Here is a 12,948-nt window from a genome sequence, read left to right as displayed (position 1 = left end):
GGGATGAACACTGCCTGTTAGAAAGAGTTACGGAAGGGTGAAATTGGACCTTAAAGGATTAAGTGGGGATTTTACAGGCAGACAAAAGGAGGAGAATATGTCAGATAGAGGAAATAGAATATTTAAGAGCCTTGGGGTGTGAAAATGAAGGGACTGCTATAGGTTCGGTATGGATGGCTGTAAAGCTGATGTAGGGAATAGGGGATGAGAAATTAGGCAGGAATTGGTTTGGACTTGGCTGCAATGCCTCTATTCCATAGACAGCAGAGAACTGTTGAACAACTGCTTTAACAACTGCCATCACCACCTGACCATCCCCACAGCAACAGCATTGAATCAATACTTTACAATTTGTAAAGTGCTTTAATAGTGCACCATCCCTGTGAGCTTGTTTTTATTGTCCGTAGAACCTAGTAGAGAACCTGAGACAGTGTAGGTGCTCAGTATTTGTACAGGAACAGTTGGACACAGGTGGGAATCTAGCTTAAAGGCTGCTGCAATAATTCAAAGGGATGAGAAGTATCACTTAATCCAGGAGTGCACAACTCTGGACTATGGACTCTGGAAAGTTGAAGTGTATTGCCCCTTATCTCCAAGCACTTTGGGGAGGCTGGAATTTAGCTCTCCAAAATGGTTGCTGAATAATTATAACAATTTTCCTTTTCCATATACAGAAAAGCATATTAGCACCTAGACAGCCAATGCCCTGCTAAGCCAGGATATCCTCTGTTGTATATATGCACTTTATGTCTTTTGGCTCCTGGATTTTGGCCCCGATGGACTTTATTATGTGGCAATAACATTATATGCCATCATTTGTTTTCTTGATTTAAAGGGCAATCACCATGATAATGAAACAGTCTTGGCACAAGAACTAAAATCTACCTTCTGTCTCTTCATCTCTCAGGGAAGTCCACACAGACCCTGATAATGGCTAACTTACAGAGGGCTGAATTGTATCAGGGATCGTTAAAGCCTTTGAAACATATTAACCCAATGAGGTAGGTATGACTGTCATCCCCACTTCACAGACGAGTAAGAAAGAAGTCAAGATATTTGTACTCTGAAGAGGTCAAGATTGTACTCTGATGGAGGCAACCTTCAATACCCAGCTGCTTAATTTGAAAGGCTGGGCTGGGCGCAGTGGCTCATCACTTGTAATCCCAGCACTTTGGGAGGCCAAGGCAGGTGGACTGCCTGAGGTCAGGAGTTCAAGACAAGCCTAGCTAACATGGTGAAACCCCGTCTCTACTAAAAATACAAAAATTAGCCGGATGTGGTGGTGCACGCCTGTAGTCCTAGCTACTGGGAAGGTTGAGGCAGGATAATAGCTTGAACCCTGGAGATGGAAGTTGCAGTGAGCCGAGAACATGCCACTGTATTCTAGCCTGTGTGACAGAGTAAGACTCTGTCCAAAAAAAAAAAAAAAATCTCCAGGCTCCAACACTACAGCTAAATGCCTCTAAGGTAAAACATTTTCATTCTGTTTCCTGCCAGACCTGTTCAACCCTGGACAAAATAATTTCATTTCTGCAAGCCTCAGTTTCCTCTTCTGTACAGTGGGGATCAAAATACCTATCAAGGAATGTTGCTAGAGGAAATAAATAAAGGAATGTATGAACACTTCCAAATGATGCTACTTCCTCTCCTGATCTTCCTCGTTTGGAACAGTCGCTCCACTGTATGCCCAACTGCTGGAGTCATAAACCCAGAGTCCACTGTTGAGTTATTCCTTCTCCTTCACATCCAATCCATCAACAAGTCATTTAGGTTCTTTTACCAAAGCATATCCTAAATTAGTCCACTTCTCTCCTTCCCCACCACATCCCCTGTAGTTCTCTTCACCATCATTTCCTGCCTGGACCACTACAACATCCTCTTACCTGGTCTCGTTCCTTTCTTGCTCCCCCAAATAATTTGTAAAATATATATCCCATACAGAAAAGAACACAAATTGTGTGAACATCTTGATTATCACAAAGTGAACACAACTGTGTAACCAACACCCAGATAATGAAACAGAACATGATAGCCCCCAATTTGATATCCCTGTTATCCCCTCTCAAAGGAAAGCAAAGCACAATTCTGACTTCTGACCCTATAATTTCACCAATTTTTAAACTTCATAAAATGGAACTCTACAGGTAGGGCATGGTGGCTCACGCCTGTAATCCCAGCATTTTGGGAGGCCGAGGCAGGCGGATTGCCTGAGGTCAGGAGTTTGAGACCAGCCTGGCTAACATGGTGAAACCCCGTCTCTACTAAAAACACACAAAAAATTAGCCAGGTGTGGTGGCGCACACCTGTAGTCCCAGCTACTCAGGAGGCTGAGGCAGGAGAATCACTTCAACCCCAGAGGCGGAGGTTGCAGTGAGCCGAGATCGTGCCATTGCACTCCAGCCTACATGACAGAATGAAACTTCGTTTCAAAAAACAAACAAACAAGCAACAACAACAACAAAAAAAAACCAACTAGACAATACATACGCTTTTGAATTTTGATTTTTTTCTTTTGCTCAATATTAGGTTTTTGAGATTCATCCATATTGTTGTCTGTGTCAGCAATGTTATTCTTCATGCTGTGTAGTATTTCACTATATGAATACACCTCAGTTTGTTGATGGAGTGTTTCATTGTTTCCAAGCTTTGTGTAAATCTTTTGATACATACATGCAGGTGTTTTGGTCAGTTATTTTCCCAGAAGTGGAGTTTCTGGGTGAGGTATGCAAATACTTAGCTTTAGCAGATACTCCCAAACAGTTTCCGAAAGTGGGGATACCAATTTTTGTTTTGTTTTGTTTTTCTTTTTTTGAGATAGAGTCTTGCCCTGTCACCCAGGCTGCAGTGCAGTGGCATGATCTTGGCTCACTCCAACCTCCACCTCCCAGGTTCAAGTGATTCTTGTGCTTCAGCCTCCTGAATAGCTGGGATTACAGGCATGCACTACCATTCCTGGCTAATTTTTTTGTATTTTTAGTAGAGATGGGATTTCACCATGTTGCCCAGGCTGGTCTTGAACTCCTGAGCTCAGGCAATCTGCCTGTCTTGGCCTCCCAAACTGCTAGGATTACAGGTGTGAGCCACCACACTCAGCCAAGGGATACCAGTTTTAATCCTGTATGTTGTGTATGAGAATTCTAGTTGCTCCATCTCCTCACCAACACTTGGTATTGTCAGTCTGTTTTTAATTTTAGACAATGACTAATAAAGTAATTTTCCACTTTTAATGATTATTTGAAAACTTTCTTTTGTAAAGTACCTGTTAATGACTTTTGTCAACTTTTCTATTGTGATTTTTTTTTCTTGATTAATATGACTTTTATATCTATTCTGGAGAGGGATCCTTTGAGATTATATATATTGTAAATATCTTCTCCCATCAGGTGGTTTGCTACTTTCCCTCTGCTGGTGGTGTCTTTTGATAACCAAAATTTGCTAATTTATTAAAGTTCAATTTATCTACTTGTAAAGCAGTTTTCGTGTTCTGTTTAATTTTTGCCTACCCGAGATTATGAAAATATTCTCTTTGTTATCTTATAGAATCTTTATTGTTTTATTTTTTATATTTATATTTGTAGTCCACATCAAATTTATTTTAGTATATGGTGTAAAGTATTGGTTATGATTTTTTTTTTTACCCATGTCATTATCCTATTGATACAGCACCATTTATTGAAAGAAAGACTATTTCCCTTTTCTGCTCTGGGTACTATCTTTGTTATAAATCAAGTACCCACATGTTTTAGTCCATTTTGTGTTGCTGTAACAGAATATCTGAGGCTGGGTAATTTATAGAGAAAAGTGACTTACTTGGCCCACAGTTCTGGTGGATGAAAAGTCCAGGCTTGGGCAGCTGCCTCTGGTGAGGACCTCATGCTGCTTCAATTCATGGCATAAAGTGGAAGGAGAGCGGGCACTGCAAAGAGGTCATATGGTAAGAGAGGAGACGAGAGAGTGAAACCAAGGAAGCCAGACTCTTTAACAACCCACCTTCTGGGGGAACTAATCCATTCCTGTGAGAGCAGGAACCCACTCGCCCCTGTGGGAGGACATTAATCTATTCTTGAGGGATCCTCCCCCATGACCCAAACACTTCCCACTAGGCCCCACCTCCCAACACTACCACATTGGGGATCAAATTTTATCCTGAGTTTTGGCAGGGACGAAGCACATCCAAACAATTAGCACCACATTTGTGTGGGTCCAATGTGGCTTGTATGAACCAGATCAAATTACCAGCCTCTTGCTAAAAATTTCTTTTCTTTTTTTTTTTTTTGAAACAGAGCCTCGCTCTTTCGCCCAGGCTGGAGTGCAGTGGCAATCTCGGCTCACTGCAAGCTCCACCTCCCGGGTTCATGCCATTCTCCTGCCTCAGCCTCCCCAGCAGCTAGGACTACAGGCGCACGCCACCATACCTGCCTAATTTTTGTATTTTTAGTAGAGACAGGGTTTCACTGTGTTAGCCAGGATGGTCTCGATCTCCTGACCTTGTGATCCACCCGCCTAGGCCTTCCAAAGTCCTGGGAATACAGTCGTGAGCCACCGCACTCGGCCACTAAAAATTTCTAATGGTATTTTTCCTGCTGAACTTAGAATGAAATCCAAACTTTATACAATGGCCTTCAAGGTTTTTGCATAATTTGGTGCCACCTGGGTTTTTTATTTTATTATTCCATCAGTAACCCTGATGCTCACTCCACACTAGCTGCAGTTGCTTTGTGTACCTTGAACACATACCTCTCATTCTCGGCTTTGGGCCTTAGCTCCTTCCAGGAGTGCCCATTCTTCAATATTCAGGCCTTTGTGTCAATGTTTATTTCTCAGAGAAAGTTGAACTCCTTGCATTCTCTAAAATAGCCTCTTCTTGCCCCAAGTTGCACTATATGATTACCTTGTTTTATTTTTGATAACACACGCTACTCCTTGAAACATCTTATTTATGGTTATTTTCTGTTTCTTTCACTAGAATGTAATGTCCATGAGAGCAAGGACCATATCTGTTTTGTTTATCTCTGAACCCATAGCTAAAATGCTATGATAAGGACATTGGGTCTTAGTCATTTTGTGTTGCTACAACAAAATACCTGAGACTGAGTAACTTATAAAGAACAGAAGTTTATTTTCTCATCGTTTTGGAGGCTGGGAAGTACAAGATCAAGGCACCAGCATCTGGTGAGGGCCTCCTTGCTGTGCCCTCACATGGCAGAAGGTGGAAAGACAAAAGGGATGAATTCTGGTCTCACATGGCAGAAGAGCAGAAGAGAGAGCGCTCACTCCCACAAGCCCTTTTTATAGTGGCTTTAATCTGTCCATAAGGCAAGGCCTCTTGACCTAAAAGCCCTCCCCGAAGACCCTACCTCCCGGTGCTATTGCACTGGGGATTACATTTCCAGCACGTGTATTTTGAGGACACATACAGACCACAGCACCCACAGTGCTGGCAAAAGTAGTCAATGCATGTTTGTTGAATCAGTGAGAATGACACTTTTTCCACTCTAATTTCCATGTCATCTAGCTCTAGTGTCAATGCAATAAACAGCACCTCAAAAATTCTAGCATTGTATGACACACAACTGGGTAGGTAGACAATTTCCAACATCATCAATTTTGCACCTGACTTATTTTCCTATTATTATTGATATTCATAAATCCCAGTTGTTATAATTTTAGCAAATCAATTTATATTAATTTTTTGAGGTGAAAAGAAGGAAAACTGATACTTCTTAAATGTTTATTATATATCATCCAATCCTCAAAACAGCCATATGAAAGAAGGCGTTATCACCCCCAGTTAGCAGATGAAGAAATGACGACTCAGAGAGACAAGTATAGCTAGTGCTCACAGAAGCAGCTGGATTACATAAAATTACTCTAATAAAGCTGGTTCAAACCCATTTCAGATTATGCTATTGAAATCATGGCACATGCAATGGAGGCATTTAGCAGGTGATTCAAATATTGGCTTTGAGGACCTAAACCTGAGTTCTAGGCGTGGTCTTACCCCTCATCAACTTTGTGACATTGGGCAAGCCAGATGGAACTCAGTTTCCTCTCTGTAAAATGGGAATAAAATAAAACTACTTCTTAGCATTATTGACAGGATTAAATGGTAATATGACTATAAAGTGCTTGCATTTAAGAAGAGCTCAGTATATGTAGGTTGCTATTCTTATTGTTCGTGTCATATAGAGTAATTTCACTTTGCTCTTTCAAGATGTTGCTGAGGAGTTGCAATAGGAGATAAGATGCCCAGAGGTAATTAATGCAGTTTTACAGTTGTATGTAAACTCCTTCAAGCCAGTACTTCAGTGAGTGAGTGATCCTCTTCTGATGGGAAAGAAGAACATTCTTAGCATGTCTCCACTCCTTGTGGAGAGGAAGGTAACAGGTTCAGAGAGGTGAAGTGACGTACCCAAGGTCACAGAGCTTGAATTCATGCCAAAATTCATCTGACTCTCAAGCTTTGGTACAAATTCAAGTCACGAAGGTGCTTGGTCCCCTCCCCTGGGTTCTGAAACCACAGCCCCTCCCTTCTCCACTGTGTCTGCCACAAGGATAAAGAAAATCCACAGATAATCCCTAAACCTCATTTGAAGCCAATAATCACATCCATTTATCTCCTCTCCAAGCTACTTATTGCAGCGGTGGATAAGAGGTCTGCTGATCAGGGTCCACAGCCTCTCTGGGCTCTGCCTGGCTGGGAGTAGGGAATGTTCTGGGACTGGGTGGGAGGCAGAGCCCTATGGTGAAAACAGTAGACAATCAGACCCTGATTCACAGTCTAGGGGTGGCATTGAGGGTCCGGAGGACCATAATATCCATAGCTCTCTCAACTGAGAGACAAGTACTTTGTGGTCATTTATCCAGTGAGACAGTAATAGCTCTCTGAGCCTCAGTTTCCCTATCTGCAAAACAGAGACAAGGAGATTCGTGTTGCATGGTCCTTGTGAACATTCAGTGACATGATGTATGTGTAACAAGGTATTAGTGAACTGTTTATATTTCAATGTCAGCTGAAGTCACAGAGACCAGAAATAAAATGTATATGCCAAGCAGCCTCAGGCAAAGTGAGGTGCCTGTCTACCAATGGAGGATATACTAATTGATTTTGAAACAATTTTGACCAGGCTTGAGGGCGTACAAAGTTGAAGTTAAGGAGAGCAGGAAAGGGGAATTCTTTGGAATTAGTGGAGTGCTGAGTATCACGCCACCCCATTACTGTCATGGGGAGGGACAGGAGAACCTCAAGAGTGAGAGGGAGGATGGGAGTGGTAGCTTACACCTACAATCCCAGTGCTTTGGGTGGCCAAGGTGGGAGAATCACTTTACGTCAGGAGTTTAAGATCAGCCTGGACAATATAGCGAGACCTCACCTCTACAAAATATACATATATATATTTGGTGAATACCTGTAGTACTAGCTACTTGGAAGGCTGAGTTTGGAGAATTGCTTGAGCCCAGGAGTTCAAAGTTGCAGTAAGCTGTGATTGTGCCACTGCATCCAGCCTGGGCAGCAGAGCAAGACCCTGTCTCTTAAAACAAAAGGTAAAAGGAAAAGGGGCTTCAAGGTTAGCTCTTGGAGGGTCTCATCTGGGTCTCCTGACATTGGAGAATCCTTGGGCTAGTGTCACCCCTATCTGGAAGAGTCATTACAGACCGTCTTGATAGGATTCATTATTTCAACAAATATTTGCTGAGTACCCTAGGGGGCCAAGAATAGTTCTAGATGCTTAGAATTCATCAATGGATAAAACTGAAAATCTCTGTCTTTGAAAATTTCATCTTCTCGTGGAACAGGGAGACATATAATAAATCCATAAATATTTAAGACATTTGTCGTGATAATTGTTATGGAAAAAGTTAAAACAGAGATGGTGCTAGAAGTACTGGAGATATTGATTTTTTTCCTGGGGGGTCAGAGAAGACCTTGCCTATAAGGTGATATTCAAGTACAACCTTGAAAGAAATGAGAGAATAAGCCCTGTGGGTAAGAAGCAGGGACCAGGTGGAGTGTGCCCCACACATCTGTGGAACTGTGAAGACTGTAGGTGGCTGGAGTGGAGTGAATGAGGGGAAAGTGGTTGGAGGGAGAGGTCAGAGGAATGGAAGTGAGGGAGCTAAAATGCTATGATAAGGACATTGGGTCTTAGGTGGTATTCAATAAACCCTGGATAATGAAAGGCAAGAACAGAGGGAAGGAGAGAGGCAAGGGACTTGGAGTCTGTTTGGAGTTGGTTTGGATACAGCCAGGGAATCTGCCTAGTGGAAAATAATAGTACTATCAGGGGGCCTAAGGGTGGGTCATGCCATCAGCCAGACTCACCAATGATGGAATTCAGGGTGCCCAGAACCAAGGGCAGCATGAAACAGGCTGTCCTGGTGGGCCTATGTGTGTACTGAGTAGGGGATGAAGAACTTGGGCTCGGTCTGTGTTTTGCCATTTGGGAGCAGCTTTGAGTTGGTTTTCTAGAAACTCATCTCCCAGGAAGTCAATGACAATGCCAGGAAAAAAATATAGACCTTAGGAGTTCAAGTCTCATCTTTATCACTAATCAGTTATGTGTTCTTGGCCAGAACCTCGGTTCGGTAATCTAGACATTGGAGTTACTTCTGTCTACCTTTCAGAGAAAATGTGGGGCTCCAAAAATTAATGGATGAAAAGGAACTGTTCAAAAGTGTGCATGAAAACTTATGTTCATACAAAAAGCTGAACACAGATGTTTATAGCAGCTTTATTCATGATTTTGCAAAAACTTGGAAGCAGCCAAGATGTCCTTGAGTAGGTGAATGGATAAATAAACTGGGGAACATCCATACAATGAACATTATTCAGTCCTAAAAGGAAATGAGCTGTCAAGCCATAAATAGACATGAAGGAAACTTAACTGCATGTTAAGTGAAAGAAACCTGTCTGAAAAGGCTACATATTGTATAATTCCAACTATATGACATTCTGGAAAGGGCAAAAGTATGGAGACAGTAAAAAGACCAGTGGCTGCCAGGGGTTGGGGGAGGGAGGAATGGTCAGTGGAACACAGAGAACTTTTAGAGCAGTGAAACTACTCCGTATGATACTACAGTGGTGGATACTTGTCATCATACATTTGTATAAACCCACAGAATGTGCGACACTGAGTGAACCCAAATGTAAACTATGGGCTTTGGGTGATAATAATGTGTCAATGTAAGCTCATCAAATGCAACAAATGTACCCTCTGGTGGGAAATACTGATAAGTTGGTAGGCAATGCATGTGTGAGTGCAGAGGGTATGTGGATATCTCTGTATCTCCATTCAATTTTGCTGTGAACCTAAAACTGCTCTAAAAATTAAAGTATATATATGTATATTTTAAAGAGTTGTGCAAACATGCATTATTATGACCATTTTGAGGTCAGTTAAATATTTTAATGTGTTCTTCATTCAGGAAACATGTGGAGCTTGCAGTTTGGGGTCAATTTCTAGCGTTCTAACATTCATTTCCCCCTTCCTAAGAGTATCTTGCATTTCTCATCCATGTAGGTTGATTATTATTGACTCCATTCCCAGAGGGTACACCCAATTAGCTTAAACCAACGAGTATCTCTCATCCTCCTGACCACACAGATTACATATGGATTAACCAATGACATATCGTCCAAATCAGCCAACCAAGACAATAAGACTCAACTTGGACACTTTTATTGAGTCATTGGGGAGTGGACTTGTGTAACTCTTGGAGATATTGACAGATGATCCTGTGATCAGGAGGGGAGCCAGCTTTAGGATGAGACCTTTAGGATGAGGGTACTGAATTCTTGGTGGCATCTTTGAGTGTCTGGATCAAGCCTTACCTGAAGCTATGTCTACCTCTATCTTTTGCAATTCTACCAGTTGCCTAATTTCATTTATTTTTTAACCAGTTTAAGTTGGGTTTTCTGATACTTTCAGTATAATGAGTTCTAACTGCTATATAGTGGGTTCTGAGGCCCCAAAGTTCGGTTTAAAAAAGTTTGGATTTAGAATTTCCTAATGTGAAGTTGTATCCATAAACTTCCTGCACCAAGACCCATCCCCAAGGCAGTGTGAAATTTTTCAATACAGATTGAGCATTCTAAATCTGAAAACTTAAAATAAAAAATGCTTCAAAATCTGAAACTTCTTGAGTAAACGAAAAGCTCATTGAAGCATTTCAGACTTTAGATTTTCAAATTAGGAATGCTCAACTGGTAAGTAGAAAGTAAACATCCCAAAGTCCAAGAAAAGCCTGAAACACTTCTGGTCCCAAGATTTTCAGATAAGGGATGTTCAACTTGTATCAGGTTCCCCTGACTATGGAGTTGTTAATTGCTGCTTGCTTCTCTTCGTGATAATTGGGACCCATCTGGCAGAAATTTCAGCATTGTACTGTGGCATCGGGGACGGGATAGAATTGGTCTGGGTTATTTCCTGGATGAGGCTGATATAATCCAAGTATACATATAGAATGGAGAGGAGAGCCAAGGATAGCACAAGGGAAGAGGATGAAGAAAGATGAACTAAGGAGGTGGAGACAAGTGGGAGGCAGAGTGGGAGGGAGGACGGGGGAGTAGAGTGCACCTGGAGCTTTGGAGTGAGGCAGCCATCTTCGATGCTCTTCCTCAGTGAGTGCAAGCAGGGGCTGGGCATTTGCTGCAGGGGCTGGGCATTTGCTGAAGGATGGGCAAGCTGGGGCTGAAAGAGGATCCTGAGAGACTGGCGAACATCCTCCTCCTCTGGTACTAGGAAAAAGCAAGTTTGGCCAGCAAAACACCACAGCCAAAGACACAACAATAACAGGTTGTGTTCCAGGCATATAGAAGAGGTTATTGGTTTCTGTTATGGCTAATTTTGTGCATCAGCTTGACTGGGCCTTAGGATGCCCAGACAAATGGTTAAACATTATTTCTGGGTGTGTCTGTGAAGACGTTTCTGGAAGTGATTAGCATTTGAATCGGTTGACCAAGGAAAGCAGATGGCCTCCCCATTATGTGTGGGCATCACCCATCCATTGAAGACCTGAATAGAATGAGAAAGGGGAGGAGGAGCAAATTAACTCTGCCTGACTGCTTGAGTTCAGGCATCAATCTTCTCCTGCCTTCTGCACTCTAGTTCTCAGGCCTTCAGACCTGACTCAAATCTATGCCATCAGCTTTCTGGTTCTCAGGCATTCAAACCACACCACCAGCTTTCCTGGGTCTCTAGCTTGCAGATGGCAGATAGTGGGACTTCTCAGCCTTCATAATTGTGTGAGCCAAAACCTTATAATAAATCTCTTCATATATATGAATATATATGTGTGTGTGGTTTCCAGAGAAACAGAACCTATATATATATGTATATATATACATACACACATTTATACACACACTTATATATAAATATGTTCTGTCTCTCTGGAGAACCCTGACTAATAAAGTTTCCTAAGAATAACTGGGAACCAGAAAAAAGTTCCCACTCAATACAAACCACTTTGAGTAGGGATTAAAATTTTGGCATAAAGGCAGGTTCATAGATTTGACTTGGGCTTTGTCAACAGTTAAAAATATGAAATAAAGTAATGATATCCTATATTTAACAAATCATAGGTCATAATTGAAACTATGAGCTGAGTTTAAGGACAAACAAGAATTGAATCAAATGTTGATGTTCTTGAGAATGTATATTTTTTCCAGTGAAGTTGTTGGATAGCTCATTACTACTGCCTATATGTTTCATTCGGTTTTTGCTGTATAGTTATCAAGAGAATCATTTCTTGAACAAATATTCATGAACTTTAAAGTTTTTCACAAGGGTATCTCTTAATACTTTGAGATCACAAGTATTCTCTCTGAAGTGCTTTTGCATTCATTTGCACGGTGTTCCAGTTACTTTGGCTACAAAATAAATCATCCCAAAACTTAGTGGCTTGAAAAAACAACAATCATCTTTTTAGCTCACAAATCTGCCATTGAGGCATGGGCTGGCAGGGAAGTGTAGTCTCTGCTCCACATGCGGATGCTGGACAGGACTAGAGGGTCCACTTGCAGAACTGCTCACTTGCATGGTGGGCAAGTGGTGTTGACTCTCAGTGGGGAGCCCAGTAGGAGCTGAGAAGGGAGAGTGCCCTTGTTTCTTTCTAGCTTGAGCCTCTCCCTGTAAACCTCTCCACAGGTTGGCCATCCTTCCCCTTGTCTGGATTCCAAGAATGAGCATCTCAAGGAAACCAGGCTGAGTCACATGACTTTTTCTCATCTAGTCGCAAAGGTCAAATAATGAACAAAAGGGTGAACTCAAGAGATCTACTGTGCAACATAGTGACTATAGTTAGTAATAATGAATTACATACTGGAAAATTGCTAAGAAAGTAGATTTTAAGTGTTCTTGTCATGAATGAATAAGTACATGAAGTAATGCAAAAAAAAGTCAAATAGTGTCTTTTGCCCTACTCTATTTGTCAACCGATCACTGATTCAAGGGAAATGGATTCTACTTCTCTTTGAGAAGGATGTAAAAAAATTGGGGGGCCATGTTTTAAAATAACTACCGTTCACCCTCTGGCCATAAATTGTTTATGTTCTTCCCATGTGCAAAATATACTCCTACTAATGCTTCCCCCAAGTCCCATCTATTATGTCATTAGGAGCAGGCTAAAGATCTAGAATCTTGTCATTGAAATCAAGCTTAGCTGTGGATGAGGCTCCTTGGGTGCAGTGCACTGGGTACAGTTCTTTGAGTACTATTCCTCTTAATCTAAAGCCCAGTTACCTAAACAGATATGTTATGTCCCCTCCTGACATAATGAGGCAAACACAGGAAAATTGCTAAAAGAACTCCACCCTGACAACCCACATCCCATGTTGAGCAATGAGGTAACTGGGACAGGAGATGTGATCCTGACACTGTAATATTTGGTCCCAATTTGGAGGAGTTTATTTGAGAGGTCCTATCCCTTAATCTTTGTTTGGAATAC

This window comes from Macaca fascicularis, chromosome 6 (genome assembly GCF_037993035.2).
Source record: "Macaca fascicularis isolate 582-1 chromosome 6, T2T-MFA8v1.1".
Lineage (NCBI taxonomy): Eukaryota > Metazoa > Chordata > Mammalia > Primates > Cercopithecidae > Macaca > Macaca fascicularis.
Note: the sequence above shows the minus strand (reverse complement) of the source record.